This window comes from Anabrus simplex, chromosome X (assembly GCF_040414725.1).
Source record: "Anabrus simplex isolate iqAnaSimp1 chromosome X, ASM4041472v1, whole genome shotgun sequence".
In the NCBI taxonomy this organism is placed as follows: Eukaryota; Metazoa; Arthropoda; class Insecta; order Orthoptera; family Tettigoniidae; genus Anabrus; species Anabrus simplex.
The window spans coordinates 44,139,269-44,159,642 of record NC_090279.1 but is presented as its reverse complement, the minus strand read 5'-3'; the positions used below and the strand labels follow the sequence as shown (position 1 = coordinate 44,159,642).

The window sequence follows — 20,374 nt, the reverse complement described above, 5'->3', positions numbered from 1 at the left end:
GTGATATGCTTGTTTACTGTGATTGTTCGCTCGTATACTACACACATTGTAGCCATCTCTTGGCAAGTGAAAAATATTCTTTTTCTCCCTAATGTGGTCTGTGATGGTACTAGTCCAATGTGACTTATAATATTTGTACCGGGAGGTGCACCTCAACCCCGCACATTGAAAAGAAGCGCCTTAGGGAACACTATCTATCGAACAAAACTTGAAACCACTAATGCATAAAGTTGCGATATTGATCAGAAGATGTCACTACTGAATAACTGAGTATGTTATTTTAACGTTTCCTAAACTGACTGGATTTCTTTGTTTTGTTTTGGTGTACATCAAAAAGTTTGAATTTTTCTCCATAGATGTCCCCACAAAAAGCTACGGTCATGCACTCATGTGCAAGGTGGAATAATTACTGATGTAAAGAAGTTTTGGGTTTCTAAGTCTTTTCACCTAAATTTACTTTCATTTGTTTTTATACTTCAATGTTTTGCAACACTTCCTTCTCATCTCGCCAGCTTTGAAATCTGGCCAATCACAAAGTTTCTGTATTTATTTTTCAGCCAATCATAAGCTTCTTGTAACGTTTTGAGTATCAAATAAAATGGGAGGGTGTGGTCAGATTTTACCCAGAGCCTTCTCGAACCCTCCCATCGGGTATAAAAGCCGCGACTTTTTCTAGTCACCTTGTCTTATTCTCGTCAAATTTCTGAGTATGTGTTAAGACAGGAGGTCTAATTCTTTGGCAGGCAGAATGTCAGCTCAGGTAATGGCCACCAGTTTTCTATATCTGTAGCTATCTCCTTAAACTCACAGGAGTGGAAGCTTCTAATGTTTAACTATGTAACCATCTGTTTTCAAAAATGTAAGCTTTCATTCTGCTAATGTAAAATTTCATACAGACTTAAACTGTAAATTGGGGATAGAGATTGTGTTACCCTTTCAAATTCCCCTTCAGTTTATCTTGAGGTGACTACGATCTTGTAACCTTTTTCTTCTGTAAATCACTCATTAACTTCTCTTTCGAGTCACCTCAGTTGTGTGGAATTAGCCACTGCATCATCCCAAGTAGGGTTTCAAAAGTTGGTTTTCAAGAAGTGCAAGTTTACGACTGCATACATTTTGAGTTTGGACCAGTAATATAACCTGTTGTTCTCTTCCATGAAGGCCCAGTAGTATGGGTACAATATACCGCTGTGTAAAAGAATTGTAGGTTGTGCCTAGAGATGCCAGAAATTGTATAGTTTTGTGTAATGTTTCCTTGAGTAGGCTGTAAGGAATTGGGAGCACAGCATTCTTGGCTGAATTTAAAGAGCATGTAAACTCTTGTCTGATATTGGTGCAATTTTCAGTCGGGCCTTTGGAAGGCCGTATGTGTAATGTTTGGAGCAAGGTGCTCTGGAACTGTGTCTTGGGAGATATCTCTCGTTATCTAACCAAACGCAACATTTGTGGCGTTGTAAACTTGTAAATTAAAGGTGGAAGCTCAAAACTTTTAATTTCCAACCCTTGGATTTCTATTCTTGTTTGCTATTTTGTACCTGATATTTTGTTCCTTGACCTAGTGAAGAATTTTGTTAAATTTGAGATCTGAAAAGAAATATAACCTTTGTTTTAAAGTTTAAATTAATCTTTGATATCGTAGATAGACCCATTAATGCTGACACCTTCTTTCACCTCTCTGCGTTCCACAGATAATCTCGGAACAATATTACTTAAACATGCAATGAATAAATAAGCCATTAAAGAGTTATCTTGCCTTTCTGTTTCATACATCGTAAGGGATAGTGTTTGTGAATAGACCTTGTAAGTTCACCATTACTCACCTGAACATTCGTTACATGAATAATTCATCATTACCAGGATGCACATTTGATCACTGTCATCGTCCACTTCATAGCATGCATGTCATCTTCTTTTACTATGACTATGTTGCTATGGGGTATTTCATTGCCCATTTATTGAGATATTCATTTCACCATCTCATCCAGGAGTTCTGGGTTAGCTGCTGAAAATATAGCCATGTGGGCAAGGTTGTGATGAGAGAGGAAGTATAATCATGACCAGAGAGTGTAGTAATTGGCTCTCCTATAAGGAAATTGGTGGTAGTTAGATAAGAAGTGTCAAAAGGTTCATCATTTAGCTTTGGTGAGAGGATGTATGTGTTTCAAGAATGGTACATTCTTTGTTGGTGAAGTGATAAGAATCCATCACTTGTCTGGGGCGTTAAATCAGACTCATGACAGCTGCTTCCTAGATTCCACCAAAGTGTGGTGTTGCAGGAGGGATGAAATGCCACATCAGTCCCATGCCTGCAGTTGTGCGAAGAGTTGGTTTTCTGAGGGTTATTTTGCAGGAAGGCCTTGATTTCTGTAGCTGCTCCGTTGAAGTTTGTGCCATTATTGCTGTAAATGCTTAGGGGTTGACCTCTATGAGAACTAAGTTGATAAAGTGCGGAGAGAAATGTTGTTGTGGTGAGATCGGGTATCATGTCTAAGTAGAGAGCCTTATTAGCTAGCAGTCTGGTCTTGTTCGATTTCACACAATTTTTTTATTAGATTTGGGCCAGCATAGTCTGTTCTAGTTTTAAGGAATGGGTATGTCGGGGTTAAAGGCACCATTTATGTATTTCTCATTAATTATTCCTTTATGTGACACTTTGCATAGAGTAATCAGGATCCTGATTTTTATTCCCCCAGGCGTGAGATCACAGCTGATGATGCGTATGCAATGGGCGAAACATAAATTAGTATGACACGATGTAACACCTGAGATGTGTATGAGTGTGGCTTCTTTCTGTTCCCCTTTCTGAAGAGATCCTAAACTTGTCTCTCAGAGTGTTGAGTGCCAGGATGAAGTAGTCCAAGGTGTTCTGCCATCATAATTATATTTGTGAGGTGGTACAGAATTTCTAATGTTTCCAGTCCGCTAGTATTGGAGTATTGTGCAGTCATCCACTGACAAGAAGATGGCCTTCTTGATCTATGATTGGATAAATAGTCTTTATATGAGTTGTTAGTTTCCTGCACAACATTAATATAATATTTGAGTAAAGGGTTCAACTCCGATACAAACCGTGGACTTTAATTTCACTCCGTGGGTTGTTTACAACAATCTCAGTTAATTATATGTTACAAATCTCATGACTGGTCCATATTGAAATGTACATTAATTCAACGAGGTTACAAAAGTTTATTGAAATCCTCGTATTCAATACACATTGGGTTCTTAAAATTAAGAATTTCATCTTGTCATACTAATTTAAGGGGACATGTTTCACCCACTGCATGTGCATCATCAGCCGTGAGCTCATGCCTAAGGGATTAAAATCACGATCCTGATTAGTCTAGTCAAAGTGTTACATAGAGGACCATGTGTTATAAAAAGTAGGAAACTTAGTCCCATGCCTGCAGTTGTGTGAAGAGTTGGTTTTCTGAAGGTTGTTTTACAGAAAGGTCTTGATTTCTTTAGCTACTCTGAAGAAGTTTGTGCCATTATCGCTGTAAATGTTCAGCCTACAGCCAACAGCGCATAAGCTCAATGCTCTGCCCATCTCCTCTCCCTCGCCACACCCCCTTCCCTTAATACCACACAGATACAATACAAGAAGTGCAAGTGTCATTTGTTCTGACGCTACAAAGGCAACTAGTTCATACCAGAAAGGTTGACGGTGTAGGTAAATGTATACACAGTGTTTTTCACAAAATTTAACCCTTTTTTCTCTGATCTTAAATATCGTTCTACCCTCGTCTCGTTACTGACTCTTCATTACACATCCCTCAGTAGTCGATTTGAACATTGAAGCTGTAGCCAACTTCAAGCATGAGCGTCTCCACTTGACTAATTCGACAAAAGGAGGTTACCACATCAACTAGTAAAAAAATACATAGCAACACACGATCATGAACCTTTTTTCACTTTAACGAAAATAAAAAGTGAGTGGCCTCCCCATACAAATATGGGTTTGTTGCTGCTTGTTGTTTATGGGGCCTAACATCGAAGGTCATCGGCCCAAATAAGGGTTTAACAGGGTGTCCACCTGCATGGAAAACCGCAAATCAGGGAATGTCAGAGAATTCGATTAATAGTGGCAAAACCAGGAAATGTCAGGGAATTCAGAAAATATCTGGAAATTAGTTCTTCGGCCAGATAAAATGGACGTACCTTATTTATCCCTTAATAGAAGCACATTTTTTAATTTTTATAACACTAATCTTGGGTAGGCTTATGTCTTTTATGCCAGGAATAAATTGTGAAGGAAACTGAATAAACATTCAAACAAAACCAAGAGTGATATTGAATGTGAAGTAACCAATAGCTTCAGTAGCTATATGGGTAGCCTATAGCGCTCTGATCGGTTGATCCAATTTTCAATGATTTGATTTGCTTACTATTGTATATTCTGTGTTGTTGCTGAATGGAGAGGCCTATATTGCGTTTTCAGCTTTCTAATACCTTAAATATATGGCTTCCACAGCGAAATATGCACATAGACAACAGATGACTCTGTTTGTTTACTATGTAATGACGTGTGCGATATTCACTACCTCGTAAAATGTAAAAAGAGACAAAAAACACTGACTGAATGCAGGTAAGTGTGAAAATCACTTGAACTTAATACTCATTCAAGTGCTCATTGCTATTGCGATTATTATTATTATTATTATTATTATTATTATTATTATTATTATTATTATTATTATTACAATTGTTAAATGTGCTGATGTAGGTAAACCTTGTGTAAATGAGTATTGCATCGTGACACCATTCGGGCCGCGCCATGTTGAGTTTCTAACCTATCTGATGAAATGGTTCGTACGGACGTGAGTGAGTGAGGCTCCTCAGTAATCAAGTGATTTGGAGGTGTTATACAGCAGTGGAAGTGATAAAAACTTGCGGCAGTGTTACGTTTGTATTTATGAATCGTACCAACACATTTTTTCGGTATTGTTCTTTTTCTTCCAAATTTGCATTGTAAACAAAATGGGCCGCCAAAACAACAGACTTAGAAGCCCAGCCACTACCAATGATGCCAACGTAGACCACCTCGTGAAGTGCACGCTGGACGACTTTATTAACTCGGACAGCTTCCTTAAAAAAAATTGTGCAGGCCATTTTGACCTGCATAACAGAAATGGTTATAAGAGAACTTGAAAAAAGTTTAATATTTAATGTCGAAGAATTTTCAGAGTTAATCAGAGAAAATCTTGATGAAAAGGTGGTGGAAATCCACAAAATGAAGGAGGATATGGACTCCAAATATTATTCATTGGAGCAATACAGCAGGAGGAATAATGTAAGATTTTCGGCATCCCCGAATGTTTGAACGAAAACTGAGATGAACTAGTGCTCAGCGTGTGCAAAGCAGTAGGTGCATATGTTATACTTAATGATATTGATAGATGTCACAGACTAGGTCCTTGATCACCATGGAAAACAAGACCTATCCTATTCAAATTTGTGTCTTATCACTCATGGCAGAATGTCTTCACTAGGAAAAGGAAACTGAAAGGCTCATCCACAACAATCTGTGAAGACCTTACAGCTACCAGAATGTCCATCATGACGACAGCAATCCAGTGTTTTGGTCTTAGAAACACTTGGACTGACTCAGGAGACATCATAATCAAGAAGGCTGACGGGATGAAATTAAAAGTGTGCCAGTTAAAGGAACTTCCTATGGCATAAGCTTCTCTTGCAGTGCTATTTGATCACTTGACTATGTGAGTCCAAACCCATCGTTTACCGTAAGTCACAGCTGAGGAGGTAGCTTTTTTATTTTTTCAAGTAAATTTGTCTATCTGTTTACTATCCATTTACTGTATTTATTTATCTGTCTAAATATCTATTCACTTAATGTGTCTTCTTATCCTACCACTTGTCGATCTACATACTCTTTAATAAAATTTTCCTAACTCGTTCTCTTTTAAGTCAGGCCTCCATATTACGTGTACATAGCTCTAACGTCAACACTACGTAGAAAAAGCTCCTACTTGAGTATTCTGTATGCCTAATCTGCTGTTGCACATTATCACTATTATTATTACTGACAATTTAATTACCTAAAATATGTTAATTGCTGACCATTAATAGGGTGTAGTCACATGCTGTGTTTTAGTTTCATTTCAGCAATTGGCAATGCATACAACAAACAGCCATAATCCCTCTGACCATAGCAATATTTTCCCTTGCCACACTTCCTCTTCCCCACCTATCCCATCAACCTGTCTATCTGCTAGTCCATTCACCCTAATCTCCCCCTCCTTGAAGTTACAACTCACATTGTCCAGTCAGCCCTAAATAGACATAAAAGCACAGTTCACTTATGTCACCTTAGTGCCAAGAGTTTAGTTTGTCAACTCATATAGATGAACTAAATATGTCATAGAAAGAAAGAGATCCACCTAATCAATACTAATTTATTAAAATTTTCTTCTTAACAACAGGACCTGTTTCGACTCTTCACATGCCATCCTCAGCTGTCATGTACATTCGCATGATAATACATTTTTTTAATAGTTGTGCCTTGCCCATAAACATTTCATATTTGACTGACATTAGGTAATATGTTTCAGAGTGAATAATACTGTTTTTTATGTCTAAGTTTAGAAAACTATTATATATTAAAAAGTTACCACTTTTTGAACACATTAAAAGGATCACAATGTATGATAAAACTTTGCTATGTACATATGACCTTGAATTATATCATTAACGTTCAAGTTTTACGAGTAAAACAAGTTCCTAGAATGACTTTGTCATATTGCGTTGTTTTTAGTCTTAAGGTCTATATTACTTAATTTGACAAGGTATAAGCCTAATATAAAGTATATTATAAAAGCATACGCAGCTACATTTTAGCACATTTTATAGACCTTAAGACTAAAAACACAGCAGGCACAATTTACCAGTCGGTGTTGCGCAGAGATATCGATGTGGACCTTACTTTAGAACATACTAATGCACATGTCCTATGAATATAGACTTCCTATCTCTAATCTTTAAAGGTGTTCTGGATTTTATGGACATGAGTGTATTTCAATCATTCACAAAATTTACCAACATCAATAAGTAGATCAGAAGCGATAAGAATCTGCAACAGCAGAAGGTAATAGAAATTATTATTTCAAGAATGAAGTCCCTCTGGAAATGAAATTAATATTTAAAAAATTACTTAAAATTTTATGATTGTAGTTGATTTATTCCTGGCTGGCAATGTCTCATGATTGGTCCCTTTACCACCCTTTAGGGTTTGGTGGGATCTTCCCTTTAAGTTAGACATTCCGGAAGAAATATCCCTTGCAAGGTGCACCATGATGAAAGTAAAGATTCCTCTTGCAAGCAGCATGATGATTCCCCTTGTTCCTTGTCTTGCAGGCTTCTCGTAACAGTAGGCTTCCTCTCTCTCTCTCTCTCACACAAACACACACACACACACACTCTCTCTCTCTCTCTCTCTCTCTCTCTCTCTCTCTCTCTCTCGCTCTCTCTCTCTCACACACACACACACACACACACTCTCTCTCTGTAACTGAAGCGGCACATTGATATGTGTTCCAACCATGCCTATTTAAATGTCAGTCAACACTTAACTTGCGGGTTCAGATGATTTATGCATACCACACGTGTTCTGTAATTAATGTAGTCGTGGTTATGTCTTGTAGAATACGAAATAAAGTGTTCCCTTTATGAGACATCACGACTAATAATCGTATCTTGGCGAAGAATATCTTGTAGAATTGTAGTGGGAAAGTGAAGTGAAGTTGTGCTCTAAAGTAGAGCAGTATGAAATCAGTAGTGTAGGAGCTGAGTAAGTTGAGCGTCGATTACACACTGCTTTTATCAGTTCTCGGCCTAGAAAGTGTGATTAGTTGGAAACCAATGATAATTTTTTTCATGTCTTCTTAAAGTATCATGGTTCAAAACTGTTCTTGTGAAGAGTTCTGAAAACTTGCCGGGCAGTGTTAGCCTTGAAAATGTTAACTGTTCATATCTGTCGCATGCTAACCTCCTGACCATTAAGAGAAAAGGAGTGGATCGCCACACGGCCATGCAGCAATGAGCCTAAAGGCGAATTTCTCCAGTGTTATCAGATCCTGGCCTTCACCACAGCTGTTGTAAATGACCCACTGACCGAATTAAATTAGGCTTTTGCGGCAATCTCAATTTTAACTCCAGTTATGCCATCTTCGGTTACAATATGTTGTAGGTGATAGATTTCTTTCCACAGTATACACTGCTGTATAAATGATGCAGAAGTATTAAAAGTGTATTATTTCGATATATTGATGCGGAATTAGTAAAATTGGTTTGTAGAAATCCTGTGAGTGGTGTGAAAACTGCATTTTCAGTATAAAGTGTTGTGTAGAACTTTAAGGTGAAACTATCTGTAGACTTGTACAGTGCTTATGTAGTGTCATTCTACATTATTCTCTGAGCTGCCCAGCTATCTTTTAGCTGTTAATGTTAATACTATAATTGGTTTTACAGTAAAATAATGATAATCATTACATTTACTATTTCTTAATTGATATTTCACCCATGTGTCATTGAAATGTGTTTGATCCAACCCTGTCTCCTCACTTTTGGAGATAAATTGACCTGTGAGTATTTCTCTATGCCCAGATACCTTTGATCCATGATTCCCATTTACAGCATATACCCTGCAATTGATTAGTAATTTCGTACACTTCTCTTCCAAATATTCCATGCGATAATTCTGGACGTCGGTTTATCTTCACATATATGTGTACTTTGTTTCTTAATATGGATAGATCTCTGTTGATGTAGGACAGTCAAACTTCATAGAACTATTGTGATAAACCTTTTTCTTGATTGTTGTCTCTTTTTCTTTGTCCCTCAGTGAGAGACGTTGCTTGTTGTATCGTGTGGTACCAAATGTTCACGTTGTCAAGAAATGTTAGTTTTAAGTGAATTGTTTTACTCTAACTGAAGTGCTGTTAGGTTCAACTTGCATTAGCTTGATCACCTCAAGAATCATGTCTTTGGCTGTTCTTGTGAGTAAGGTTCTTTCATGGTATTACTTCGGAATGTGTTGCAAGAATATAAGCATAAATTTGGAAGCATTGTCTAACGTAATTACAATGCCGATAAGCTTGATAAGTCTCTTAAAGGGATTCTTGATGAAGGGCATACAGAGAAGCTGCGAAGAAGTAAGGGCCACCTCGATCCTAGATCCGAAGAGCATACGTAGGCAGCCCATCTTGACTTCAAGGGAGGAAGGCATGCTCTGCATAGAATTTTGGGAATCTACTTTACTACTTTTGGACATGTATATGAAAACTTATGTCCAAATGTGCATGTACATCTGGGGAACTGTGAAAGCTGAATTTCTAAAATAAAAACTTACTTTTTAACGTATTTTTTGAAATTATATATTAATATACTCTCACAATAAGTATTGGAAGAGAAGGAATTCAAGCAATTGCTTCCTTGTTGTACTGAATAATTGGCCATGTAGCTCTTGGCCTGCATTTATAAGATGCTGGGCTCGAACCCACTGTCGACATCCCTGAAGTGCATGTTTCACATTTTCACAGCAAACAAATGGTGCGAATGTACCTTAATTAAGGCCACAATTGCTTCCTTCTCATTCCTAGCCAATTTTTAGCTCATCATCGCCATATGACCTATCTGTATCGGTGTGAAAGAGAAATGGTAGAAACCATCAAATAAACAATATGCCGTAGGTTATGTTCAATTAACTTTCATTAATATGGCTTAAATTTATGATTATAACTGACCACTGTTCTTTGACTGATAATTACATTCAAACTATTCACATTTTTATCTCTTTGATGAATCAAGGAAACTAAATTTTATGTACATAGTCAATGAATATTTACATTCTCATAAGTTCCATAAATTTATACTTTAGGAATATTTGTTGCTTCAGTTAAACTATTGTAGTTAGGATACATCTAAATTGGCTCGGAATTATTGTAGAATAATTATTCTATTAGTAAATATCATTCCTGCTTTATTATTACTTAATCTTTTCATTCTATTGTTCCTGTTAACCTGTTGCAATTTGGATAATGTAAATCCGGTTTAGAATTGAAGTGTAGCTATGTAATTAGATTTTAAGTTGCTCGCTTTGGAAAGGCCAGAAATCTCATGACATCAAAGATGTCTGTGAACTCTTCTGCCAGGTTACATCCAGCAGGAATGGTGTTGATTTCATTGTGTGCACAAGCATGCAAGATTGAGTTGCTGAGGTTCAGTGCTATTCCGATAGCCTTATGTGAATTACATTCGACGTTGCATCCTCTCGAACTTGTGTTTTCTATGTCACAATCTGGCTGTGATGACCTGGATAAGGAAGAGCATTGGCAGGAACTACGAGGTCATGTTGCTGCGTATCCTGAAGATGAGTTTCCACTTCACTGTGATGACCTTAATGCGCATGATGGTCACTAAGAATTTCTATAGCTGCCATGGTGGTAATACTTTCGGTATCTGATATGATGATGGAGCTCATATTTGAGGTTTCACTTGTGGTGACTGCAGCAAGCAAATTGACCTTATTGTTGTTCAGCACCGTGATCTACGACGAAGAAAGGATGTGAATGTCATATCATCTGACTGTATTCCACCTCTGCTTAAGGAAGGCATAGCGGATTTAAGGACCTTTATGCCCATGAGAACATCAAGTGGTGGAAGCTTAAAGACTAGAAGGAGACCCTAGCAACAACATAAATTTTCCTCTTGTTGATCTTAATGCATTTGAAAACATGTAGACACATTCTACAGATCTTTCACTGCAACCGTCACAGTAAACTTGGGTACGATATAACCTAGTTCCTCTTGTATTGAATATCTAACGTTCCTATGGATGATTGCAGTCCAAGAAGAGTTGTAGGATAAGACGAAGGCATACTGTATATAAATCTCAATCGAGACGCACTCACTGTAATGACCTGTGTACGAGGTGTATCAGAACTATACTGAGAGGGAAATCAGGGATGCTCTTCGTGGAATATTGAGAATGATGGTGCAGTCAGATTCTCAGGGAAATGTTTCCTTTTGCGGATATTAAAGTGACCTTGTTACTTCCGGTCATGCAGTTCAGATTGAGATTTCTTAGCCACAGGTTCCTCAAAGACAATTCTTTCCCGGTATATAAATTGGCTTTCATAAAAGACTCCACAGAACACAGGGAAAGAATTGTCTTTGAGGAACCTGTGGCTAAGAAATCTGTCGCTCAATTGAGATATTGATTAGAGTATGTATGAAACAGCTATACCAGATGAATGATTACTTAGTGTAGTAGCACTCTGTGTATAGAGAAAATGTGCTAAACTTAAAGCTAGTAATTACACAATAGTCGTCTTGACTTGTGTTGCATGCAAGCTCTTGGAATGCATTCTTTCTGATTATGTTATACACATTTATGAAATTACCAACTGGCTCGATAGAAGGTAGTTCAGGTTTAGGAAATGTTATTCCAGGAAGTCAAATGTATCACGATTGACATATCTAAGGATTTTCTTAGGGTAGATCTCGGGAAACTACTGACAAAAAATTAGTGCGTTTGGGATAGATAAAACAATGGCTAAATGGGTGACTATAAAGATATGGCCAAATTATTAAACATTATAAATTTGAGAATTGAACACATGAGATGTTACCAATTTTTAAGTTCATGACATTAGTACTTGGTATGCACCCCCTTAGCTTTCATGAGTGACTTGATTAGACTGGGCATACCCTCAAACAGTATTTTACACTGACTCTTTAAATCGTCATCATGACACCACATCTGACCGAGCTTCTCAATCAAGCCAATTTTTGTCGTTATTTTTACTTGGACTTTTCTTTGCTATCGGCTAAGGATAATCTATAGGGTTCATGTCTGGACTGTTTCTAGGCTTTGTGGAAAGGAGGCCCATCTTGCATAAAAATAAATTCACTTTGGCCAAACTACTCTTGCACCTGAGCTACCAAACGGGTTCTTAATACTATACTGTTCACATCTGATAGTTCCTTCTACAATATATAATCGTCCACGGCCATACCAAGAAAACACACTCAACCTGGATGGAATGCTTCTCTTTATCTTCTGACATATTGACTTGTCTCTTCTTCGACAGGAAATACCAATTCGTCACTAAAGCAAACCTGAAATAAATAAAACAAATAAGCCTAGCATCAAATGCAATAAGCTGTAAGGTTTAAAAGAAGAATTTCATACATTTACTGTGCTGTACGGTTATATAACTTAGATTGGGTTATAATGGAATAATGAATGATAATTTAGGAATTACAGTAATTGTCATGGACTTGCCTGTTTCCATTCATCAGATGACCAATTCTGGAGAGTCTTGGCACAGTGGAACCTCTTTGCAGCCATAGCAGGGGTAAACTTCGCTTTGCCTTGAGGTCATCTTGCTTTCATTCCAGCATTAAACAGCTCTCGCCTCAGAGTCCTGGCTAATACAAATGACCCATACTCTTCTAATTTCTTACGTAAATCCAAACTAGTAACCTTGCGGTTGTTTACTGACAAATTAATCAGTTTTGCTTCCTCCTTGGGTTGGTTTCTTCTTTTGCCCACAGTTTCCAACATGTTGACATTTTGTCTTTGGCCGATGACCTTCAATGTTAGGCCCCTTAAAACAACAATCATCATCATCATCATCATCACATTTTGTCTTCTGGTTATCTTCACATTTTAAAACTCTACTTACAGATTGCTGTGGTATTTGCAATCTAGAATCTATTTCTTGTTGTGAATGACGTTTCTCAAGAAGTAGCTCTCTGACAGTGCCTTTCTTGGGGAAAGGTCTCTTCGTCTTCCCATAACCTCAAAATTTGACAGTTCTCTAGAACCACACTTAAGAAATACAACTGAACTCCTGAATAGTATCAATATTACATGTAATTTACAGAATGCACAGTCTTAACAATAGGTCACATTATTTACTTCCAAACAGCAACAATATGCAGTTAATAAAGATAAACAACAGAAAATGCTCACTAACAAAAATGACACAAAACCATGTGAATAATGAAATTACATTGTGGTTCTCACTGTAGCCACTGTATGAAAAAATACAATAGTGTGGACCAGGATATCCCAAGTGGGAACTTTGCCTCCAAACAAGTTCAAGGATTAGGCTATAAAGGTCGGTAGTATACATAAAGGTAGAAATATACCTTTTACCGTTAAAATTTGGCCACGTCTAATGTATTCCTACAAAATAGAACTCAGAGCATAAGAGTAGGTGAAGCTTTATTTGATCCTGTAACAATTATGGGATTGGGTCCCACAGGGCATTATTATGAGACCTTTATTCTGTCATATATATAAACAATATGAATAATGAACTGAAATAAGTGATGAGGCTCTTTGTAATATATAAGTTTCAGGATTATGAGTAACTGAAAAAGACCTTGACAATATTGTAAGATGGACATCGGCCAATGCTATATTTGTAAACGTGGTGAAAAGTCAGTTTCTTTGTTTCACAAATAGAAAGAGTACTCTCTGGTTTTATTGTATTGATGGGTGAAATTTCTTCATGGGGATCTCTGTAAGTACCTAGCTATTCATAATAAGGATATAGCTTCATTATGGTAATCATTTAAACATATTGAAAATAAATTTACAGATCTGTTAATATGATTATGAGTTTTTTTAGGGGTTGTAAAGGAGAGGGCATATAAATCTCCAGCAAAGCCACAATGAGAGTGTGAGACCATCACCAGTATTACTTGAGTAGAGAACAGGAAATGATCCACAGAAATAGCTCCATTTCTTGCGGGTGATTTCTAACAAAAGAGTTGCGTTACAGAGATGTTGCAAAGTTTCAGCTGGGGAGACTTGGAGAAAGGAGACAAGTTGTTTGATTAAGCAGTATATCCTGAGATGTCATTGGAGAGATGTCTTGGGATGACATTAGTTGATGAATACATTTAAATCATGTTCTTTAAGTCTAGGAAAGGTCGCAACATGAAGATAAGTTTGAATTCAAGGGGACAAATTTTGGCAAATGTTCACTTATAGGAAGATGATTTAGTGATTGAAAGAATTTGTGTGATATATTTCCACAATCTTTTTCCATTTAAACAACCAACAGCCCTAATTGCTGTGGTTTGATTGATTCATTCATTGATTGGGACATTAACTGATTTATGCTTTTGGTCTTAATGTGATGTACAGAGGGGGATGATGGATATTTCTATGCTTCTGTTATAAGCATTGTCCACTTCTTGGGAAAGTGGTGGGAGTACTGTGGGATTATGTGATATTACAGTGAAGTGTTTTTGGAAAGAAAGTATATATGAACATGGAAATGAACAAAGAGGTGACAATTCAAGTCATATGTAGGAAGATGGGAACAGGGGAATATGAATATAAGAGGATGAAGAAAATGGCTAGTCATTGTGGAATTATAGATCAACAGAAAGGGAAACAGAAGCAAGGAATGGTATTGGGCAATGATTTGGAGATACTGCTTACTATTATTTATTTTCCTAAAATTGTACATGTTCACATACACATATGTGTACATATACTCTGCTGAATATTCACAAATCTGCACCTGAGAACCAGACTATCTTAAGTCCATTTTTTGCCTTTTTGAGATAATACGGATTGTAGATGATGAAAGAGTGCTTTATTGAGCCAGACTATGTTAAGTCCTGTAAAACAATAATTTTACGAATTAGCAGCGTCAATATAATCTTTAGTCCTGAGAATCCTGTGAGCCAACTTATTCTAAGTCCACTTACGATACTTTGGTTCTAAGCAAATCATAACTTGTGATAGCCTAAGTCTGTTTAAGATAATTTGGCATTGAGATTTTGTGTTTCCATTGTAGTTTAAGTCACATTATTGACAAGGATTTTGTTGACTTAGGCGGGAATATTACAATTGTTTTCCATGGTCTGCTCGGTTTCATTCATAAGGAGCAATGAGCCATGGACGGATGTTGGTTGATCTTGCACTGCAGCTAAACCAGTGTCCAGGAGGTAAAAATAATATTGATTAGTACAATATATTTTTGTGCTCTACAGATATTGAAAAGTAATTTTTTGATGTTTTAGGAAAGAGTCTTCCTCTTGTTAATCAGTTTCTTTTACAGGATTTAATGACAATGACAATGAGCTTAAGGGAACAGAAACTGCCTTTCCTTCTATGAATCTACAAGTAGATAAAAAAAGTGGAAGTAAGTATTAAGTTCACCGCACTTTATAATCATGAAAGGTTATACTGTATTTGTTTTTAAGAGCCAATGCAATGTGTTCAAGAACCATTATTCAAGCGTGTTCTCTTATCTGTTGGATAGTAGCTTTAAAATATTTTTGTCCGCAGGCCCCTACTGTTACGATGCCCGATTTTGTGAAGAAGAAGAAGAAGAAGATGACGAAGAAGATAGTGGAGAAAAGGTGTACACTCAATTAGAATGTGTTGAAGTGAATTTGCACTACACTGACGTAGGTTACAATGATCAAGTCTCCATGCCTATTTACCCGCCGCTTGTTTCTGAAGAGATTAAAATAGAATGCAGTGCCAATTTTCAAGGGCTTGTGGGTAGTTCTGGTAAGAGATCACAGCCCCCACAAGAGCTGTCGTTGGAGAGTGACTCTAATGATACCCCATCCAGTGCCCTTTCTTCTGTTCGTGACATCAAGCAAACAGAGCGCGGAACATGTTTGCTCCCCTCTCGTACAACTGGTGCTAGATTGGTTCCGTACTCAGATTCTGAAGATTAAGTTGAAGATTTTGAAAATAATAAGAATTTTTGTAGGAAAAGGAAAAGGAATACTCTTTTGTGGAAGAAGAATGTGAGGAAAGTAAAGTTATTAGGTGGAGAAGAATGTGTCTTTTCAGCTGGTTAGTTCGTTGGTAAGCGTGTTCTTCGTTCTGAATGTAGAAACTACAGAATGAAATGTTCAACAAAGGTAACTGAGGTTGAAAGACAGCAAATATTTAATGAATTTTGGAGCGCAGAGAAGAGTTGGGACCTTAAAAGACAGTACATTATTTGCAGTTATAAGGCATAGACCACGATGTCATGAGACACAACGGCAAAGAACAGCAACATATATTTATCATTTAAACGTGTCAAACAATAAAATCCCCGTTTGTCAAGGAATGTTTTTAAATACACTGGGGATAAGTATTCAAATGGTGAAAACTGCCTTGAAAAAGGCCAGTGGATGTGGTATGATTGAAGTTGATGGAAGAGGTAAACACACGCCATCAAATAAAATCTCAGAAGAGCTTTGTCGTGACATTAGAGCACATATTGACAGATATCCAGTTTATAAGAGTCATTACAGCAGTGAACGAACGAAAAGGAAGTACATAGGAAGTGAACTGAATCTATCAAAAATGTATTCTTTATACTGCCAAGAATGTACCAAGGAAGGAAAAATAGCAAAGAATGGTTGTTTCGAAAAATATTCAATGAAGAGTACAACATCGCTTTTAAGTTGCCAGATAACGATACGTGTGACAAATGCGATGAATGTAATATCCAGATAAACCAACAATCATCCACACAACATGAAATATCTGAAATTATGAAAAGGAAGAGAGAGCACTTGGAAGAAGCCACCCGACGCTACTAGATGAAAGCAAATGACAAGGAAACTTGCGCCGAAAATGAGAAAGTCGTAATGGTGGACCTACAAAAATGTTTACTGACACCATATCTAAACAAATTCAGAGTGCTACTACCTCAAGAAGTTATGGACACTAAACTATACTCTATAAGATTCCACACTAAGACAGTCCTAGTGCATGATGTACGATGAAACCTATGGAGGCCGTGGAGGAAATGAGATGGCTTCATGTTTCTTGAAATGGGCAAATAATCATCTAACTGATAAAACACACGTCCTCACTGTCTGGTCAGAACAGAAATCATCAAATGATTATCATGTACTTCTGGCTTATTTCAAAATGGAAAAAATTGCAAGTTTATTAACCACAAGTACTTGTTGCGTGGGCACACCCACATGGAAGTGGATACTGTACACACCATTATTGAAAGGAAGAAGAAAAGAATCAAGACACAAAACATCTTTACTTGTAATGATTGGATAAACTTAGTAGAAGAAAGTGGAAAAAATCAAAGTTGAAATAATGTGTTTGGCAGATTTCAAAGATTTCTTGGGTTTTTCAAGCAATGTCAACAACATGATTGTTCTGAGGAAGAAAAACACCCTGGGAGAAAACGCAAATATTTCTGAAATGGTTTGGATCCAGGTGAGAAAAGACAAACCATACACCTATCAGTACAAAACCTCGTTCCTGGATGAAATGTTCAAATAAGTCGATTTGAGAAGGAATACCAGAAGTGCCAGGACATCTTTCCCACAAACTCTTCCTGTGATTAGAACTGTTAAGAAGTCAATTAGTAAAGAAAAGTATAAGGATTTGTGCACCATCTTGAAGTGGGTTCCAGAAGAATATCACTTGTACTTCAGGAATATCAAGACTGAAGAATCCGTCAGAGGAGACTACCCTGACTCGGAATAAAAACTGCCTGGTTAGCAGTTTAACATAAGCGCAGTAGCGCTCAATGCTGTACTGAATTTTATTGATGTTTTCTTCCATGTGATTTTTATATGTTTATAATAAAGTCGATTTCAAAGGTGTTAGTGCTATAATTATATATTTTAACATGTCTTTTTCCTATCCTAAGTCCTCTCCACATCCTGACAAACAGATATCTTAAGACCACAAAAGTATGTAAAAAATGAGAGAACAAAAACCCGTCATCACAGTATGAGGTACAAGTGCTTATGATTATATATATGTAAGATAAATGTTATTTCAGTCTCTGGTTATTACCTTGTAGGGAAATTTGCGAGTAAAATTTCGTTTTCTGGTTCTACTGTTAAACTTACCATTTGGATTTAAGATAGTCTGGTTCTCAGGTACAGAAATATGTAGGTGATTTTAAATTTACAAATTTGCAATGTTCCTCCCTTTCTATGCTACTGTGTCTACTGCTGTCCAACAGTGTGTTCCTTTTCATGTTCTTATATCTCATCAATTGTTTGAAAAGCAGTGGCAAAAGGAACTCAGGTTAAAAAACACAGCAGGTCATTGTGCAAGTTAGGTTCCAAAAAGGGTAAAAAATAAAATAAATAAGTAAATGCAATGTAAATTTTAACCTAATAGAATTTGTACAGTATTATTTGAAGTAGTTGCACAAGTGGTATGTGTGTTGATTATGTTTGTAAAACAGAAAATATTATGAGTAAGAGTTTGTAAATTCTTTACATTTATTAAGGATGAGCTGTGTGCTTAATAGATGAAAATAGCAAAAATTGTATACTACTGTTTTTAGGAAATTGTCTTCTTCTCTATTGTTTTAAAATTTATTGCTTGATGATAATGTGTTTTTGTGTACCATTTGCCACCAAGGTAGACACCTCTCTTGCATTTAATGGGATTTTCATTTGATTGTTCCCTTCCATTATATATTTTTTAAATGGGAGATAAATTAATTATAGTCTTCTTGTGCCACCATGAAATTTATTTTCTCAGCTTTTTCTATTTTAGGCCTATATATTTTTATTTCCTTACTTCTTTATTCTACTTTTCTTATTTCTTACTGACAGCCTTCCGAAGATACTAAGGAGGAAATATTCATAGAGGAAAAAACTGATGATCAGCTGTTGCCATACATCAAAGAAGAAACAAAGTACGTATACTACAAGTCTTATACAATATGGAATATGTTGTACCTATTCACTGTTGTGTTCAGTAGTGGTTGGTTTATCTCCAAAAGTGGCCATTTTCATTAGTTCAATCCTGTCTCTACAAGGTTACATTTAAACACTAATATCTGAAAATTCTATTGGTTAAAATTATCTAAAATATTCAGGAACTTTAAGATTATTTCTAATGTTCCATCATTTACTCGTAGTTTTATTCAATATATATCTACAAAAAGAATCTCTGGTAAAGCTAGATATTTTTGAAGTGTATTTGTTTACAATACCTTTAAGCAACCATGAAAAAGTGTTCTTTCTTTCACTTTCTCTGCATCATTTGTTCATCACATTTGTATCATCTGAAATGCTATATGAAACTATTGCTTCCAGATATTCTGAGTAATATTTTTATACGTTCATGCCAACAGTGACACACAGAAAAAGCGGTATTTGTAGATTAAAAATTAAATCTACAAATTCGAAATTGTTAAGTTTTATGTACATTGTAAACAATAAATATTTAAAACTAACATAATCAGTTTCATTAATCAATATAATGATGGCTGAGTTCAATAATGTGATGACTCGAAGAATGCCATTTGAAATTATTTGGTTAGATTCCTTTTTTCTGATCATTTCTGTTCTCTTGTGTGTTAAGTCAGATTCCTCCATTTGTGGACGCCAAAGCAGATAATGTATTGTAGAAATGAAACTTTAAGGTCAGTTATGCTACATCTTCGGTATCATAGTTTTCAAATAAAACTTGTGCATTCTTGTAAGCATAAAAAAATTGTGCTATTGAATTTATGTTCATTCCAGTGATGTGGTCACACTTTCTATTTCATTTTAGTGCTCATTATCAGTCAGGTGCTTCTAGTGTGTTGATTGCAAACATACTTACACAATTAGTATTAACCAATAAAATGGACAGGTACAAGTGGAGTTTTAAATTTGTGCAGGTTGCCTAAAAAAATTCAGAATTCTTCAAGTAAGTGAATTTATTATCTCATAAAAGTAGATAAATAGGCGGTACATTATTGCTTCACGTCCGTAGGTTTACCCTCAAAGTGCCCTACACGTGACCCCCGGGTGGTGCTAAGAAAGCAATAACTGTGGCTGCTGGACCTATCTTTTTAAAGATCCTCCAGCAATGGCAGAAGTATTTCATGGAAATGGCTCTTCTCAGAGCTACCAGACAAGAAACATCAGACCTTTCATCCATGTTTTCGAGCTTAACGTAGAAAGCATCAGCAGAGCAAAATGTGACTACCTGTCCAAAGTTATCCTGGATAATAATATAGTTGTTGTGGGTATACATGAAATCCATACAGCCAATGAAGAAGAGTTTCAGAAAAGGGGCCTCATTAATGGTTTCACACCTCTTGGTGCAACATATCACAGTGCACATGGTATAGCTACTTATGTTCGTAATAATATCCAAGATGCCTCACTGCTCTTTCAAAACGAAGACGAAGACATCCATTGTGTTGCTGTGCGAGTGGCACATGTTACTATTTTTAACATTTATAAACCCCCAAACGCACAGTGGTCAGGTACCATACTCCTGACTGCTCAACACCCTGCAGTTTATATAGGCGACTTCAACAGCCATCACGAACTATGGAAGTACTCGGATGGCAATGAATGTGGAAAGAAACTCATAGAATAGACAGAAATG

General features: G+C 36.5%; 1 long non-coding RNA gene across 1 annotated transcript in view; it reads left to right on the top strand.

The window, feature by feature from the left end:
- LOC137503075 (uncharacterized) overlaps window positions 1–18,684 on the top strand; it is a 28,147-nt gene extending 9,463 nt beyond the window's left edge. The window contains exon 3 of the long non-coding RNA XR_011019037.1: window positions 18,601–18,684. This is a non-coding gene — a long non-coding RNA (uncharacterized lncRNA). The remainder of the gene's footprint in view (window positions 1–18,600) is intronic.
- The last annotated feature ends 1,690 nt before the right edge of the window (window positions 18,685–20,374 follow it).